This window comes from Ovis aries, chromosome 4 (assembly GCF_016772045.2).
Source record: "Ovis aries strain OAR_USU_Benz2616 breed Rambouillet chromosome 4, ARS-UI_Ramb_v3.0, whole genome shotgun sequence".
Taxonomy (NCBI): domain Eukaryota; kingdom Metazoa; phylum Chordata; class Mammalia; order Artiodactyla; family Bovidae; genus Ovis; species Ovis aries.
In genome coordinates this window covers 6,540,632-6,558,614 of record NC_056057.1, presented here as the reverse complement: position 1 = coordinate 6,558,614, position 17,983 = coordinate 6,540,632, and the positions used below count along the sequence as shown (strand labels likewise).

Genomic DNA, 17,983 nt, shown 5'->3' with positions numbered 1-17,983 from the left:
GGTTCCACTCACCCTGGAGCCTTCATCTAGCAAATGCTACTCTCGTGAGCAACAAAAATCTATATGTGAATGCCCATAACAGCTCTATTCGTATCTTCAAAATCTGGAAACAACCAAGATTGCTGTCAGCAGGTGAATGGAAAACATCTAGTAGATGAAGATACTAGAGTAGAGCCGTGTAGTGGAATACTATTCAGCAATGAAAGAAAACAAGCACAGCACACAACTCACAAGTCAATTTTCAGTGCATTTTGTTCAGTGGAAGCAGCCAGACCCAAAAGCCTCATACTGCACAATTCCATTTATATGACATTCTAGAAAAGGCAAAACTACCACGGTGGGAGTGGCTTGGTGGCTGCCAGGAATTGGAGGAGAGGGAAAGAGCTGCAGACAAAGAGCCTGTAAACTAACATTAGGGAGATGGGACAGTTGTGTATGGTTCTGTGGTGCTGGCCACAGGACACTCTGTCATACCCTTAGAACTGTATACCACAGAGAGCAAACTTTACTAAACATGAAGTAAGACAGATTGATAGATACCACGATGGTGGGAAAATACAGATTGGGATGCAGATGGTGGCTAGTGAGTCTGTGTTACAGACAGATGACATAACTACATTCAAGTGGATGGAGAAAATCAGGAGTGGTCCTAAATTTGGATCTTCGTAATCTTGGAAACATTGTTTGGACCAAAGACTGTAAGATTCAAGACCAAAAAAAAACAAAACAAAACAAAACAAAAAAAACCTGTATATAAGTGCTATCTATACTCTATTTGGTAAATGTGTTTCTCACCAGAAATGGATTGGCAGTTTTAAAACTTCTTATGGGCTTTACAGAAGATGGCGGAGGAATAGGACAGGGAGACCACTTTCTCCCTGACAAATTCATCAAAAGAACATTTCAACACAAAGTAAATTTTACAAAACAACTTCTGAATGCTGGCAGAGGACATCAGGCACCCAGAAAATCAGATCATTGTCTTCAAAAACAGGTAGGAAAAATATAAAAGACGAAAAAAGAGACAAAGGAGATAGGGAGGGAGCTCTGTACCAGGAAGGGAGTCCTGGCCCGGGAAGGGGGTCAAAAAGAGAGAAGTTTCCAAACACCAGGAAACACTCTCGCTGCCGAGTCTGTGGTGAGCCTTGGAAGCACAGAGGGCAACATAACAGGGAAGAAAAATAAATAAATAATTAAAACCAACAGATTAAGAGCCCAACAGTAACTCCCCCAGCGGAGAAGCAGCGCAGACACCTGCATCTGCCACTAGCAAGTGGGGGCTAGGCAGGGAGGCGCAGGCTGCAGTGCTTTTTAAGAATCGGGCCGGAATGCTATGAGTGTAACCAGAGCAAACTAACTTGGGCTAGCATACCAGACTGTGGAATAGCTACCACGCGAAAAGCTCTAACATAAGACACTGCCAGGACCACTCACAGAACAAAGGACGGAACAGAAATAGCCAGCTGAAGACCATCCCCCTCCGGTGACAGGCAGCCAGAGCCATAAGGGCTGGAAGGGGGCAATCGCAGCCCCAGAGAGACTTTACCTACCAAACTGCAAGCAGGCTTCTTTGCTAAGACTTCTTGGGGTCCTGGACAGTCACCGTCTGCCTCACAAGGGGCACCAGTGGTACACCCAGAAAACTGAGCAGCAGGGATGGGAAAGGCGATAAGTCACAGCAACTGCACTCACCAAACACCTGAGCTACTCGGTCCTGGGAAGGGCACAAAACGCAGGCTCAACCAAATCTGTGCCTCTGAGGGCTACCTGAGAGCCGAGCCTGAGCAGCTTAGACCGGGGAGGTGCATGCAGCCTAGGGCCGGCCTCAGACAGTTCCCGGCAGAGCAACGTAGAGCCTGAGCGGTATGTGCCGTATGCAGGGGTATGCCCAGCATGGCTGAGACACTGTGAGCACATGCCAGTGTTATTTGTTTGCAGCATCCCTCCCTCCCCACAGCACGACTGAACAAGTGAGCCTAAAAAAAAAAAAAAAAAGTGTCCACCACCTCCCCCCTTGTGTCAGGGTGGAAATCAGACACTGAAGAGACCAGCAAACAGAAGAAGATAAACAGACGGAACTGCCTTGGTAGTGACCCCACACTGCCCACAACACCAGAGAACGTCACAAAAATGATGTGATCTTTTTTGTTGATGTTGTTGTTTTTCTTTTCTTTTTCTTCTTTTTTTAACTTTTTAAAATTTTAAGTCCTCTATTTCTCCTTTAATTTTAATTTTTATAACCTACTATTACTTTTCAAAAAAAAAGACCCTATTTTTAAAGCAAACACTGTATATATATATATATATATATATATATATATATATATATATATATATATATTTGTGGTTGTTGTTGTTTTTTAATAATTCCCATGACTTTTTTTTCTTCTTCTTCTTTTCTTTAATATTGTATTTTTGAAAATCCAACCTCTACTCTAGAGTTTTAATCTTTGCTTTTTGGTATTTGTTGTCAATTTTGTACATTTAAAACCCCAATCTTCAGTACCTAATTTTACCTGAGAGCAAGATTACTGGCTTGACCACTCTCTCCTCCTTTGGACTCTCCTTTTTCTCCACCAGATTGTCTCTGCCTCCTCCCTCCCCCTTCTCTTCTCTACCCAACTCTGTGAATCTATGTGTGTTCCAGGCAGCGGAGAACACTTAGGGAACTGGTTACTGGCTGGATCTGTCTCCTTTTCATTTCCCTCTTTTATCCTCCTGGCCACCTCTGTCTACTTCCTCCCTCTCCTCTTCCCTGTATAACTCCGTAAATATATCTGAGCAGTCCAGACTGTGGAGTGCACATAAGGAAGTGATTACTGGCTAGCTTGCTCTCTCCTCTTTTGATCTCACCACATCTCATTCCAGTCACCTCTAACTACCCCCTCCCTCTTCTCTTCTCCATGTAACTCAGTGAACCTCTCTGGGTACCCCTCAATGTGGAGAAATTTTTCATCTTTAACCTAGATGTTTTATCATCAGTGCTGTATAGATGGAGAAGTCTTGAGGATACTGTAAAAATAAAACTGAAAACCAGAAGCAGGAGGCTTAAGTCCAAATCCTGAGAACATCAGAGAATTCCTGAATCCAGGGAACGTTAATCGATAGGAGCTCATCAAGTGCCTCCATACCTACACTGAAACCAAGCACCACCCAAGGGCCAACAAATTCCAGAGCAAGACATACCATGCAAATTCTCCAGCAACACAGGAACACACCCCTGAGCTTCAATATACAGGCAGCTCAAAGTTACTCCAAAACCATAGACATCTCATAACTCATTACTGGACACTTCATTGCACTCCAGAGAGAAGAAATCCAGCTCCACCCACCAGAACTCCAACACAAGCTTCCCTAACCAAGAAACCTTGACAAGCCACTGATACAACCCCACCCACAGCAAGGAAACTCCATAATAAAGAGAACTCCACAAATTCCCAGAATACAGAAAGGCCACCCAAAACACAGCAATATAACCAAGATGAAGAGACAGAGGGATACCCAGCAGGTAAAGGAACAGGAGAAATGCCCACCAAACCAAAGAGGAAGAAATAGGGAATCTACCTGAGAAAGAATTCCGAATAATGATAGAGAAAATGACCCCAAATCTTGAAATCAAAATGGAATCAAAGGTAAATAGCCTGGAGAAGATGCAAGAAAAGTTTAACAAGGACCTAGAAGAAATAAAAAGAGTCAATATATAATGAATAATGCAATAAATGAGATCAGAAACACTCTGGAGGCAACAAATAGTAGAATATCGGAGGCAGAAGATAGGATTAGTGAAATAGAAGATAGAATGGTAGAAATAAATGAATCAGAGAGGAAAAAAGAAAAACGAATTAAAAGAAATGAGGACAATCTCAGAGACCTCCAGGACAATATGAAACACTCCAACATTCGAATTATAGGAGTCCCAGAAGAAGAAGACAAAAAGAAAGACCATGAAAAATACTTGAGGAGATAATAGTTGAAAACTTCCCTAAAATGGGGAAGGAAATAATCACCCAAGTCCAAGAAACCCAGAGAGTTCCAAACAGGATTAACCCAAGGCGAAAAACCCCAAGACACATATTAATCAAATTAACAAAGATCAAACACAACAAATATTAAAAGCAGCAAGGGAAAAACAACAAATAACACACAAGGGGATTCCCATAAGGATAACTGCAGATCTTTAATAGAAACTCTTCAGGCCAGGAGGGAATGGCAAGACATACTTAAAGTGATGAAAGAAAATAACCTACAGCCAAGATTACTGTACCCAACAAGGATCTCATTCAAATACGAAGGAGAAATCAAAAGCTTTACAGACAAGCAAAAGCTGAGAGAATTCAGCACCACCAAACCAGCTCTCCAACAAATGCTAAAGGATATTCTCTAGACGGGAAACACAAAAAGGGCGTATAAACCCGAACCCAAAACAATAAAGTAAATGGCAACGGGATCATACTTATCGATAATTACCTTAAACGTAAATGGGTTGAATGCCGCAACCAAAAGGCAAAGACTGGCTGAATGGATACAAAAACAAGACCCCTATATATGCTGCCTACAAGAGACCCACTTCAAAACAAGGGGCACATACAGACTGAAAGTGAAGGGCTGGAAAAAGATATTCCACGCAAATAGAGACCAAAAGAAAGCAGGAGTAGCAATACTTATATCCAATAAAATAGACTTTAAAACAAAGGCTGTGAAAAGAGACAAAGAAGGACACTACATAATGATTAAAGGATCAATCCAAGAAGAAGATATAACAATTATAAATATATATGCACCCAATATAGGAGCACTGCAATATGTAAGACAAATGCTAACAAGTATGAAAGGGGAAATTAACAATAACACAATAATAGTGGGAGACTTTAATACCCCACTCACATCTATGGACAGATCAACTAAACAGAAAATTAACAAAGAAATGCAAACTTTAAAAGATACAATAGACCAGTTAGACCTAATTGATATCTATAGGACATTTCACCCCAAAACAATGAATTCCACCTTTTTCTCAAGTGCTCACGGAAACTTCGCCAGGATAGATCACATCCTGGGCCATAAATCTAACCTTGATAAATTCGAAAAAATTGAAATCATTCCAAGCATCTTTTCTGACCATAATGTATTAAGATTATATCTCAATTACAGGAGAAAAACTATTAAAAATTCCAACATATGGAGGCTGAACAACATGCCTTAAATAACCAGTAAATCACAGAAGAAATCAAAAAAGAAATCAAAATATGCATAGAAACTAATGAAAATGAAAACACAACAACCCAAAACCTGTGGGACACTATAAAAGCAGTGCTAAGAGGAAAGTTCATAGCAATACAGGCATACCTCAAGAAACAAGAAAAAAGTCAAATAAATAACCTAACTCTACACCTGAAGCAACCAGAAAAGGAAGAAATGGAGAACCCCAGAGTTAGTAGAAGGAAAGAAATCTTAAAAATTAGGGCAGAAATAAATGCAAAAGAAACAAAAGAGACCATACCAAAAATCAACAAAACCAAAAGCTGGTTCTTTGACAGGATAAATAAAATTGACAAACCATTAGCCAGACTCATCAAGAAACAAAGGGAGAAAAATCAAATCAATAAAATTAGAAATGAGAATGGAGAGATCACAACAGACAACACAGAAATACAAAGGATCATAAGAGACTACTATCAGCAATTATATGCCAATAAAATGGACAACATGGAAGAAATGGACAAATTCTTAGAAAAGTACAACTTTCCAAAATGGAACCAGAAAGAAATAGAAAACCTTAACAGACCCATCACAAGCATGGAAATTGAAACTGTAATCAGAAATCTTCCAGCAAACAAAAGCCCAGGTCCAGGTGGCTTCACAGCTGAATTCTACCAAAAATTTAGAGAAGAGCTAACACCTATCCTACTCAAACTCTTCCAGAAAATTGCAGAGGAAGGTAAACTTCCAAACTCATTCTATGAGGCCACCATCACCCTACTACCAAAACCTGACAAAGATGCCACAAGGAAAGAAAACTACAGGCCAATATCACTGATGAACATAGATGCAAAAATCCTCAACAAAATTCTAGCAATCAGGATCCAACAACACATTAAAAAGATCATACACCATGACCAAGTGGGCTTTATCCCAGGGATGCAAGGATTCTTCAATATCTGCAAATCAATCAATGTAATTAACTGCATTAACAAATTGAAAAATAAAAGCCATGTGATTATCTCAATAAATGCAGAGAAGGCCTTTGACAAAATTCAACATCCGTTTATGATTAAAACTCTCCAGAAAGCAGGAATAGAAGGAACGTACCTCAACATAATAAAAGCTATATATGACAAACCCACAGCAAACATCCTCAATGGTGAAAAATTGAAAGCATTTCCCCTAAAGTCAGGAACAAGACAAGGGTGCCCACATTCACCGCTACTATTCAACATAGTTCTGGAAGTTTTGGCCACAGCAATCAGAGCAGAAAAATAAATAAAAGGAATCCAAATTGGCAAAGAAGAAGTAAAACTCTCACTGTTTGCAGATGACATGATCCTCTACATAGAAAACCCTAAAGACTCCACCAGAAAATTACTAGAGCTAATCAATGAATATAGTAAAGTTGCAGGATATAAAATCAACACACAGAAATCCCTTGCATTCCTATACACTAATAATGAGAAAGTAGAAAAAGAAATTAAGGAAATAATTCCATTCACCATTGCAATGAAAAGAATAAAATACTTAGGAATATATCTACCTAAAGAAACTAAAGACCTATATATAGAAAATTATAAAACACTGATGAAAGAAATCAAAGAGGATACTAGTAGATGGAGAAATATACCATGTTCATGGATCGGAAGAATCAATATAGTGAAAATGAGTATACTACCCAGAGCAATCTACAGATTCAATGCAATCCCTATCAAGCTACCAGCGGTATTTTCACAGAGCTAGAACAAATAATTTCACAATTTGTATGGAAATACAAAAAACCGCGAATAGCCAAAGCAATCTTGAGAAAGAAGAATGGAATAGTAAGAATCAACCTGCCTGACTTCAGGCTCTACTACAAAGCCACAATCATCAAGAAAGTATGGTACTGGCACAAAGATAGAAATATAGATCAATGGAACAAAATAGAAAGCCCAGAGATAAATCCACATACCTATGGACACCTTATCTTTGACAAAGGAGGCAAGAATATACAATGGAGTAAAGACAATCTCTTTAACAAGTGGTGCTGGGAAAACTGGTCAACCACTTGTAAAAGAATGAAACTAGATCAGTTTCTAACACCATACACAAAAATAAACTCAAAATGGATTAAAGATCTAAATGTAAGACCAGAAACTATAAAACTCCTAGAGGAGAACATAGGCAAAACACTCTCTGACATAAATCACAGCAGGATCCTCTATGATCCACCTCCCAGAATGCTGGAAATAAAAGCAAAAATAAACAAATGGGATCTAATTAAAATTAAAAGCTTTTGCACAACAAAGGAAACTATAAGCAAGGTGAAAAGACAGCCTTCTGAATGGGAGAAAATAATAGCAAATGAAGCAACTGACAAACAACTAATCTCAAAAATATACAAGCAACATATGCAGCTCAATTCCAGAAAAATAAACGACCCAATCAAAAAATGGGCCAAAGAACTAAATAGACAGTTCTCCAAAGAAGACATACAGATGGCTAACAAACACATGAAAAGATGCTCAACATCACTCATTATCAGAGAAATGCAAATCAAGACCACAATGAGGTACCATTTCACACCAGTCAGAATGGCAGTGATCCAAAAGTCTACAAGCAATAAATGCTGGAGAGGGTGTGGAGAAAAGGGAACCCTCTTACACTGTTGGTGGGAATGCAAACTAGTACAGCCACTATGAAGAACAGTGTGGAGATTCCTTATAAAACTGGAGATAGAACTGCCTTATGACCCAGCAATCCCACTGCTGGGCATACACACTGAGGAAACCAGAATTGAAAGAGACATGTGTACCCCAATGTTCATCGCAGCACTGTTTATAATAGCCAGGACATGGAAGCAACCTAGATGTCCATCAGCAGATGAATGCATAAGAAAGCTGTGGTATATACAATGGAGTATTACTCAGCCATTAAAAATAATACATTTGAATCAGTTCTAATGAGGTGGATGAAACTGGAGCCAATTATGCAGAGTGAAGTAAGCCAGAAAGAAAAACACCAATACAGTATACTAACACATATATATGGAATTTAGAAAGATGGTAATAATAACCCTGTATGTGAGACAGCAAAAGAGACACAGATGTTTAGAACAGACTTTTGGACTCTGAGGGAGACGGAGAGGGTGGGATGATTTGGAAGAATGGCATTGAAACATGTATACTATCATGTAAGAAATGAATCGCCAGTCTATGTTTGATACAGGATACAGGAGGCTTGGGGCTGGTGCACAGGGATGATCCAGAGAAATGATATGGGGAGGGAGGTGGGAGGGGGTTCAGGATTGGGAACTCATGTCACCCGTGCTGATTCATGTTAATGTATGGCAAAACCAATACAGTATTGTAAAGCAAAATAAAGTAAAACTTTTAAAAGAATAAAAAGTAAAACTTCTTTCATATATACTAGTTTTGAACAAAAAAGTAGGTCTTTGGTAGATAGCTAGAGTCAGATTTCATACTGTCGGAAAGAAAAGGTTAAGATGAACCCTGTGGTGCTGTTTAGATTTGGGGACATTCCAAGAAGCTTACATTGACAGGCACACCCTCCTTTTGTTGTGCTTCACAGATACTGTGTTTTTGCTTTTGATTTTGTGGGTTTGTTCTTTTTTTGTTTCATTTTTTTTTATAAATTGAAGGTTTGTGGGAACCCTGCATCAGGTGAGTCTGTTGGTGCCATTTTTCCAACAACATTTGCCCACTTTGCATCTCTGTGTCACATTTTTGTAATTCTCACAATATTCCAAACATTTTCATTATTATACTTGTAATGGTGATCTGTGATCAGTGATCTCTATTAATAGTGTGTCACAGTCTTCGTAGACCGGGACCTGGGGACTGGAATCAACGAGAAGAAGGACACAGGGGACCCAAGTCTCGAGTGAAACAAGGGTACTTTATTTGCAGAAATGCATGCTTATATATCTTCATACAAGGCAGCTTTAGGCAGTAAAAAAATAATTGAGCAAAACCAGAGCCAAGCAAATAACAATCTTCAAAGGGCCAGAAAACTTTCCATATCCTGAGTAAGAGGAGCATAACTGAATAGATTAAGTAAAGGGTCACTGAAGGGAGTCACTGAAAGGAATCCAAGCAGGTGCTCTTTCTCATGATCTCAGTCCTGAGAGCTGCATGCAGCTCTGCTCATTCCTGTTTTCCAAGAACTGATAAGCAATAGAGAGTCCTTTAGAAACGGCACACAAAGAAAGAAAATGACATATTGGATCCCTTAAAGTTGAACGTCCCCTGACAATTCCCCCTTTTTTATTTTTTCATAATTGTGGGTGACTGTAGATACTTTTGTGAAAAAGGCCCTGACCAGTTGAGTTTGTTTAGTTTGAACAATTTTAGTTGAAAGGCATCGGTATACTACAAATATAATCACCAGGACAATTATCAGCATTATAGTTGCAGATCCAACACAATATGTAATGCTTTGAAACCATCCTCGAAGGCCCAGCCCAGATAATTGATCAGTTAGCTGTTCAGCTAAAGTTTTCAAATTGTTGGAATAGGGTAGACTCTTAGAGAAGGTTTCAAAGATTTCCTTTTGCAACAATTGTACATTTAAGGAAGCGTTATTATGTATATCTTGCAAATGAAATTTGATTTGTTCCCAGTTGTAAGCACCATGGTTGAACCAGAACAGGAGTGATACAAAATTGAGTAGAATTCCAATCACATTTTAATAATACTTGATTTTGTAAATCCATTAATTGATCTCCAACCCATTGGATGGCTGTTTCTAATTCCTGAATTTTATCCTGAACTTCTTCATCTGTCTGAGCCTGAGTGGCCCATATAGTATGAGCATCTTTAGTCCAATTTTGAATAAAGTTTTGGTGTTTGAATTAAAGTTTGTAGAGCAATGCCTGCAACAGCAGCAGTGGGGCAAATGGCTATTAACCCCAATATGCCAAGAATTAACCATCCAATGAATTGCTTAGATCATTGGAGTAATTTAGTGAGTAACCAGCAGGCAAGTCCTGCCATGGGACTCTCTTCCCAGGGTTGTTGGAGACCTACTGGCAACCACAGACTACATCAAGATCGAAGAATCAAAAGGGATTCATTTTTTAGAGAAATAGAAGAATTAAGACAAGTATACAATTTGTAATCTATACAAGTCACAGAATGTAAAGTCCTATTAAATTGTAAGTTCCCTGCTGCTGCTGCTAAGTCACTTCAGTCATGTCCGACCCCTATGGCTATAACAAAAGGAAGGGGAGCACAAGCTTGTATAAAATATGACTGATTATAACAGAAGGAATAGTTACTATGACTGCAACTGGTCCCTGTGAAATATCCAGTCCAAGCACCAAGTTTTTCAGTACTCGCAGCAAGTTTCCAGACGTCCCATTGTTCAGGCCCAATCCATTTATTGAGGAGGATCTGAGGGCAAGGAGGTGCCATTCCACCACCAAGCCAGCCAAGGAGTCCTTTGTCATGGAAGTGTTCCATTGAATTGCTGGTAACCTTCCATGCTACTTGAGTAACATAATCACACATAGTACTATTAGTATCATCTGAGCACTTAGATAACCACATACCATGGGGTCCCCAATCAACAATGGTGTAATTGGCCATAAACATTTATTTCCCTGATTTAGCTTGACATCTATCCCAATAAACAGGAGTATATTTAAAGTCCTTTTAAGTAAACCCCTTACATTCCAACTTTTGTCCTTTTCCTAGAGTTTTGGTGATATTGGCATGGTTCTCATAAAAAGACAAGGCAGTAAACAGTCCAAGCAATGTGTGGAAGTTCTTTTTTGGAGGCAGGACGAAAGCCCACGTTTGTCGACTAACATTAATACATAATTCTGCTGGGCCCATGCACAAAGGAAGGATTTCATAGCCTAGAGAAATGTTAGTCTTCCTTCTTCCTCAGGATGAGAGGGCCCCTCCAAGCTCCAAGGAGGAGGCATATGTACTGAGTCATTAGTGGGTATGACTAGTCCTATATCTGTCCATTCTACAACCTGCAATAAAGGGGGGTTAGGTATATAAGCCCAATAAAGTATGATTAATCAAGTCAGCCTGAGCAGGAGAAGCAAAAGCAAGCAAAGCAAGCATAGTAACAAAAATATTTTCAGGATTCTGAGGCATTCCCTGTTGAGAAACCAGATTTTCAGCTTGATCAGTTAGGGTTTTATCTGTCCCCAAGTAGGGAGATCATAAGGTCGATGACGCCGAGTGCAGCGTTTCTTGGAAATTTTTAAAGCCGCCATGGCTTGTACTGGAAACTCCTCCTCCTATGGATTTCACCGTTTCTTCTCTATCTCGAATGCTGGTGGCTCCCCTAGGGTAGATCTTCTGAAGAGGGAGCCAGCTGATTTTGTTGGATCCATCTGGAGAAATACAAGCATATCCTTTTCCCTGTAATATTAAATTTTCCAGATTTCCATTGTTTAGTCAACCCGTCTTGATACCAAATGGGCAGAGGAAGGGAGGTATCCTTCAATGTCTTGAAATGTTTTTCTGCTTTTGTCAAAATACCTTCTTGCAGTAAGTTTAAAAAATTTAAAACAAATAAAGTTGTATTAACAATAGTTATAAGATTAAAGAATATATTGCATTGGGATCTAGTAAAGTCTGCTCTGGATAAGGAAGATAGAAGTGTTCCTGTGTATTCCCCCTTTTTAAATTTTTTAATCTGTAGTTTCAGTGTGTGATGTGCTCGTTCAACTATGCCCTGTGCTTGTGGATTATAAGCAATGCCTATAATATGTTTAATAGAAAATGATTGTAAAAACTGTTTGAATTGCCAAGAAATATAGGCAGGGCCATTGTCTGTTTTTATAGAACTAGGTGTTTCCATTATTGCAAAGCAAGCACTAGGGTGCACGGGCTCAGTAGTTTCGATGCACAGGCTAAGTAGTTGTGGCGCATGGGCTTAGCTGTCCCACCACACGTGGGATGTTCCCTGAACGGAGATCAGACCAGTGTCCCTGGCACTGGTGTTGTGTCATGTAGCTTCAGCTCAGAGAGGTGTGGCCCATATAAAAGAAGAATATGTATCGATTGAGACAAGGAAGAAGGAAGAGGGAGAAAGTTCAGGGCAGTGAGTTACATCCATTTGCCATAGTTCATTGGGTTGTAATCCTCGAGGACTGATACCTTGTGCAATGGGTCAAAGATGTAGGGGCCTACAAGTAGAGCAATTATTAATGATTTCTTTAGCATGTCAGTATGGAATTTTCCAAATTTGATGTAATGAGCCAGCATTATTGTGTAATTGAGCATGTTGCTCTTCAGGAGTAGCAAAAGAGACAAGTTTATCAGTTTGTTCATTGCCATGAACCATAGGGCCAGGAAGACAAGAATGTGCTCGAATATGGGTAATATAAATGGGGGAAGTACGGTTCCTAATAATAGGTAATAGTTCAAGAAAAAGTTGTTGGATAATAGATTGATTCAAATCTATGGTAGAAGTTTCTATATTTCTTAATATAAAAACTGAATATAAGGAGTCAGAAACTATATTAATAGGATAAGAATGTAGGTGAGTAACCTGAATGAGAGCATATAATTTGTTTTGTTGAGCAGAGTGAAATTTAGTATAAAAGTTTTTATATTCTTTGAGAGACCAGAATGAGGCTGTGGCATTTTTATTCCCATCCATACAGAAAACATCACCTTGAGGTATAGGCTGTGATGTGACAATGCGAGAGATAATAAATTCAGTATTTTTGAAGAAATTCCAGTGTTTGTTAGAAAAATAATGAAATGAAATTTCTCCAAAATATTCCAGAAAGGCTATTTGGAAATCTGTAGAAGTTTGTAATGCATTCTCAAATTGAGATTTATTAATAGGTACTACAATTTTATGAGGATTAGAGCCAATTCTATTGTTTCTTCCATTGATAATGATTAGAATGATCAAATCAAGATAGGGTGTAAGTGACATTGTCCCTCTCAAATGGGTATAGATCCATTCTATCAGGTATTCTTGTTGGGTAAGAAGTCCTGTGGGAGAATGGAGAGAGGGGAGTATAAATAACTCTAGAGGTAAATCAAGTGTAATATGAGTAAGAAACTGCTTTTGCAATTTATTTTGTACTTAACAGAGTTCCTCTCGTGCCTCTTGTGAAAGTGAATGAGGGCTATTTAAATCGGGATCGCCTTTTAAAGTGTTAAATAAATTAGTCAGTTGATAATTTGCAATGCCTAAAGAGTGTCTAATCCAATTTATGTCCCCTAAAAGTTTTTGAAAATCATTCAAGGTTGATAATTTATCAACACATATCTGTGTTAGTTGGGGAGTAATACATTGTTTATTAACAACAAATCCTAAGTAATAGTAAGATGTAGATATTTGAATCTTTTCAGGGGCAATGATTAATCCAGAAGCTTTTAAGCATTGTTGAGCTACGTCAAACATCTGCTGAGTTTCTAAAACAGATGGAGCTGAAAACAATATATCATCCATATAATGAATAACAAGAAAGTCAGCAAATTGTTTTCTCACAGGTTCAAGAGCTTTGGCTTCATAATATTGACACATGGTAGGAGAATTCACCATTCCTTGAGGCAACACATTCCATTGATTCTGTTTATGAGGCTCGATATGATTAGGATAAGGAAGAGAGAAAGCAAATCTCTCTCAGTCTAGAGGGTGTAAAGGTATAGTAAAAAAAAAGCAATCTTGTAAATCTATAATAATAATATGCCAGTTTTGAGGAATACTGGTAGGTGATGGAATTCCTGGTTGCAATGCACCCATAGGTTTCATAGATATATTAACTTTTCGAAGATCTGTTAAAAGATGCCATTTGCCAGATTTCTTTTTTATTACAAAAATGGGAAAATTCCAAGGGGAACAAGATTTCTCAATATGTTTTAATTTCAATTGTGTATCTATAAGTTCCTTCAGTTCAGTTCAGTTCAGTCGCTCAGTCGTGTCCAACTCTTTGAGACCCCATGAATCACAGCACGCCAGGCCTCCCTGTCCATCACCAACTCTAATTGCTCTTTTATAAGGGGCCACTGCTCTGTCCAAATAGGCTCATCATTTTTCCAAGTTATTTTAAGAATTGTATTGTTTATTAAAGGAGCAGTGGCCCCTAGGAAAAATGTGGAATATATATTTGAGTTTGCCATTGCATAAGTAAATCTCTTCCTAGTAAATTAAGGGGTGCGTCTATCACATAAGGTCATAATGTTGCAGGCTGGCCTACTGGTCCCTCACATGGATATATTTGGACATTTTGATAAACCTCTTGTACTTTGGTTTGAGAAACTCCTGCAATTTGGCAAGAAATTCTCTGTATAGGCCAAGATTTGGGCCATAAATGTTTGGAAATAATAGTAATATCAGATCCAGTATCAAGAAGACCAGAAAATCTTTTGCCATTAATTTTGATATTTATATTTGGTCGTGCATGTTCAGATACTATTGATGTCCATAAGGATTGCTTTTGATCTGTACTACCAAATCCACCTGTCCATATACCATTAGAGGAGTTAATAGAAATGTAAGGTAAAAGAAGTAATTGGGTAATTTTGTTCCCCTTTTTGAATTGCCATAGTATCTGAGATGACATCATAATTTGAATTTCTCCCTTATAATCTGAATCAGTTATTCCAGGGTGAATAGTAATTCCCTTAGAAGTCAGACTAGATTGGCCAAGTATAAAAAGGCCAGAGTTTTGTGGGGGTAGGGGTCCTTAAAGTCCGGTAGGTATTCTAGAAGGGACTGCTTGAGGAAAAAGGAGAAAATCATTTATAGCTGGTATATCGATGGCAGCACTGCTGGATGTTGAGAGTTTGAGGGAAAAGATGGAGTTTGCCCCTGGTTTTTGTTGATGAGGACCCGGGGAGTCCTCATCTTTGAGTTTCCCAAAATAGGATTTCCCTCAACATCATATTTAGATCGACATTCTTTAGCCCAGTGTACCCCCTTATGACAGCAAGGGCAGACTCCTGGAGGTTTTTTTTAACAGTTTTAACTTTTTCTGTGCATTTTTTCGGGCAATCCTTTTTTAAATGACTCTTATCCCCACAAACAAAACATCCTTCATTCCCCTTTTTAAAGACAGCAGCCATTGCTTCCATTAACATTTTCTGAGTTTCTGATCCTGAGTCACGACAAGCCTTCAAATATTCAGTAATATTCCCGGTCTCATGAATCGGAGCGATGGCTCTTTGACACTCCTGATTTGCATTCTCATATGCAAGCAGTTTTTCTAACTGCACTCTGGCTTCCTCTCTGACAACACTATGGGAGATAGCAACTCCCAGTCTAGCTAAAAAATCAGCATAGGCTTCATTAGGCCCTTGTAATATCTTTGTGTAGCTACCTTTAGGTTCCCCTTGAGAAGTGATTCGATCCCAAGCTTCAAGGGCAACTTTCAATTGCTCATGCAACAAAGGAGGGCACTGTATCTGAGCTTCCACCAAATCAAATTGCCCCATACCAGTTAACATTTCAAAAGTAATTTGGTTTTGAGGAGTGCCAGCTCGAGCATTAGAACTGGCATGATCTCGGCCACATCATGAAACCACATTATCCACTGAAGAATTATCCAGGTTTAAGAAGAGCTTTTATCAAAATTCACCAATCATAAGGAATAAAATTTCCAATAGAAGATGCCATAGCATTTAGAAGTTCTTTAGTAAAAGGTGAATGAGGGCTGTACATAGTTACAGCCTTTTTCATTTGTTGCATGTGAGAAAAATCAATGCCTTCGTATTGAGGTATTAGTTGCCCTTGAGCATTAATATTTCTTAACACAGGGAAGGCAAAAAGATCATGCCTCAGAGACTTGAGATTGCAAAGCCAGTAAATCAGAAAGCCTTCGTAGTGAAGGAGAATGAGTGGATCGTCCGTTTTCATAAATATGAGTGCGTGTTAGGGGTTTATCATTGTCATAGAAAAATAATATTGTTGACTTTGGTGTCAAAGAGAGCATCAGAAGAATCATCATCAGATTCATTTTGTCCTCAAATCGAGGGGAACTTCGGGTTCGTGCCTGTTACAAGAGGAGGAGGAGCACTTGGGACAGCCGGAGCAGGGATGGTGGGAAAGTTCTGAAACATTTTATGTTGCTCTAATTGGGCCTTTTGTAAAGTCTCATCATCTAATTCATATTCATATAATGAGCATTCCGCTTGTTGACAAGTATCGGGGGGATAGAGTTGCCTTGAAATGGCAAGATCACGGCTTTTATGAGGGCCCATAAGGGCCAGAAATCTATTGAAATATTTTCTCCCCGTCTTGTGGCTCATTCAACATTCTCTTTAACCCAGTCGAAACTGCCTTCATCAGGGAACCAGGGATTATATTCAGCCACTGTTTGGAGACAAGCCTCTATCCATTGACATGAAACTGAAAGTCCCTGAACCTTAAATAAATGATGAAGTAAAGTAGAAAAGTGGTGGGGCTTTCCAGCCGTTTGTCCCATAACCCCGCACTTACCGACCTCCGTAGGTCCTAACAGTCACTCCATCCACTTACCAAGGGCGTTCACCACGTCCCTGTTTCGGGCGCCACTTGTCACAGTCTTCGTAGACCAGGACCTGGGGACTGGAGTCGACGAGAAGAAGGACACAGGGGACCCAAGTCTCGAATGAAACAAGGGTACTTTATTTGCAGAAACGCATGCTTATATATCTTCATACAAGGCAACTTTAGGCAGTAAAAAAAAAAAAAAAAGAGCAAAAACAGAGCCAAGCAAATAACAGTCTTCAAAGGGCCAGAAAACTTTCCATATCCTGAGTAAGAGGGGCATAACTGAATAGATTACCTTTAAGTAAAAGGTCACTGATGGGAGTCACTGAAAGGAATCCAAGCAGGTGCTCTTTCTCATGATCTCAGTCCTGAGAACTGCGTGCAGCTCTGCTCATTCCTGTTTTCCAGAAACTGATAAGGAATAGAGAGTCCTTTAGAAATGGCACACAAAGAAAGAAAATGACATATTGCATCCCTTAAAGCTGGAAGTCCCCTGACAATAGTGCAACAATTTTACAGCTTACTAAAGGCTTAGAGTACGGTGAATATTTTGTAGCAGTTAAGTATTTTTAAATTAAGATATTGACTTTAGGCATAATGCCATTGTACACTTAATAGACTACAGTATAGTATAAACATAATTGTTGTAGGCACTGGGAAATCAAAATATTGGTGTGACTCACTTTACCGGTGGTATTCATTCACTTTCATTGCCGTGATCTGTTACCAAGCTCTTAATATCTCTGTTGTATCCCTTTATTTTAATACACACACACATATGTGTGTGTATAAGTATATATATATATTCAGAAATATATGTAGACATGTAGGTACACAGGCTTCCCTGGTGGCTCAGACAGTAAAGAATATGCCTGCAATGCAGGAGACCTGAGTTTGATCCTTGGGTGGGGAATATTCCCTGGGGAAGGGAATGGCTGCCCACTCCAATATTCTTGCCTAGAGAATTCCATGGACAGAGGAGTTAGGGCAGGCTACAGTCCAGTTCAGTTCAGTTCAGTCGCTCAGTCGTGTCCAACTTTTTGCAACCCCATGAATGGCAGCACGCCAGGCCTCCCTGTCCATCACCAACTCCCGGAGTTCACTCAGACTCACGTCCATTGAGTCAGTGATGCCATCCAGCCATCTCATCCTCGGTCGTCCCCTTCTTCTCCTGCCCCCAATCCCTCCCAGCATCAAAGTCTTTTCCAATGAGTCAACTCTTTGCATGAGGTGACCAAAGTATTGGAGTTTCAGCTTTAGCGTCATTCCTTCCAAAGAACATCCAGGACTGATCTCCTTCAGAATGGCCTGGTTAGATCTC

The 17,983-nt window shown here is 39.3% G+C and overlaps 1 protein-coding gene and 1 long non-coding RNA gene across 2 annotated transcripts in view; one reads left to right on the top strand and one right to left on the bottom strand.

Moving 5' to 3' along the window:
* SPMIP7 (sperm microtubule inner protein 7) overlaps positions 1-17,983 on the top strand; it is a 64,211-nt gene that overhangs the window by 29,957 nt on the left and 16,271 nt on the right. The gene's annotated exons all lie outside the window — the stretch shown is intronic.
* Positions 9,087-16,796, bottom strand: LOC121819379 (uncharacterized). The gene is made up of 2 exons (XR_006059585.1): positions 16,669-16,796; positions 9,087-11,560 (listed from the first exon to the last, which is right to left on the bottom strand). It is a non-coding gene; the product is annotated as an uncharacterized LOC121819379 (long non-coding RNA).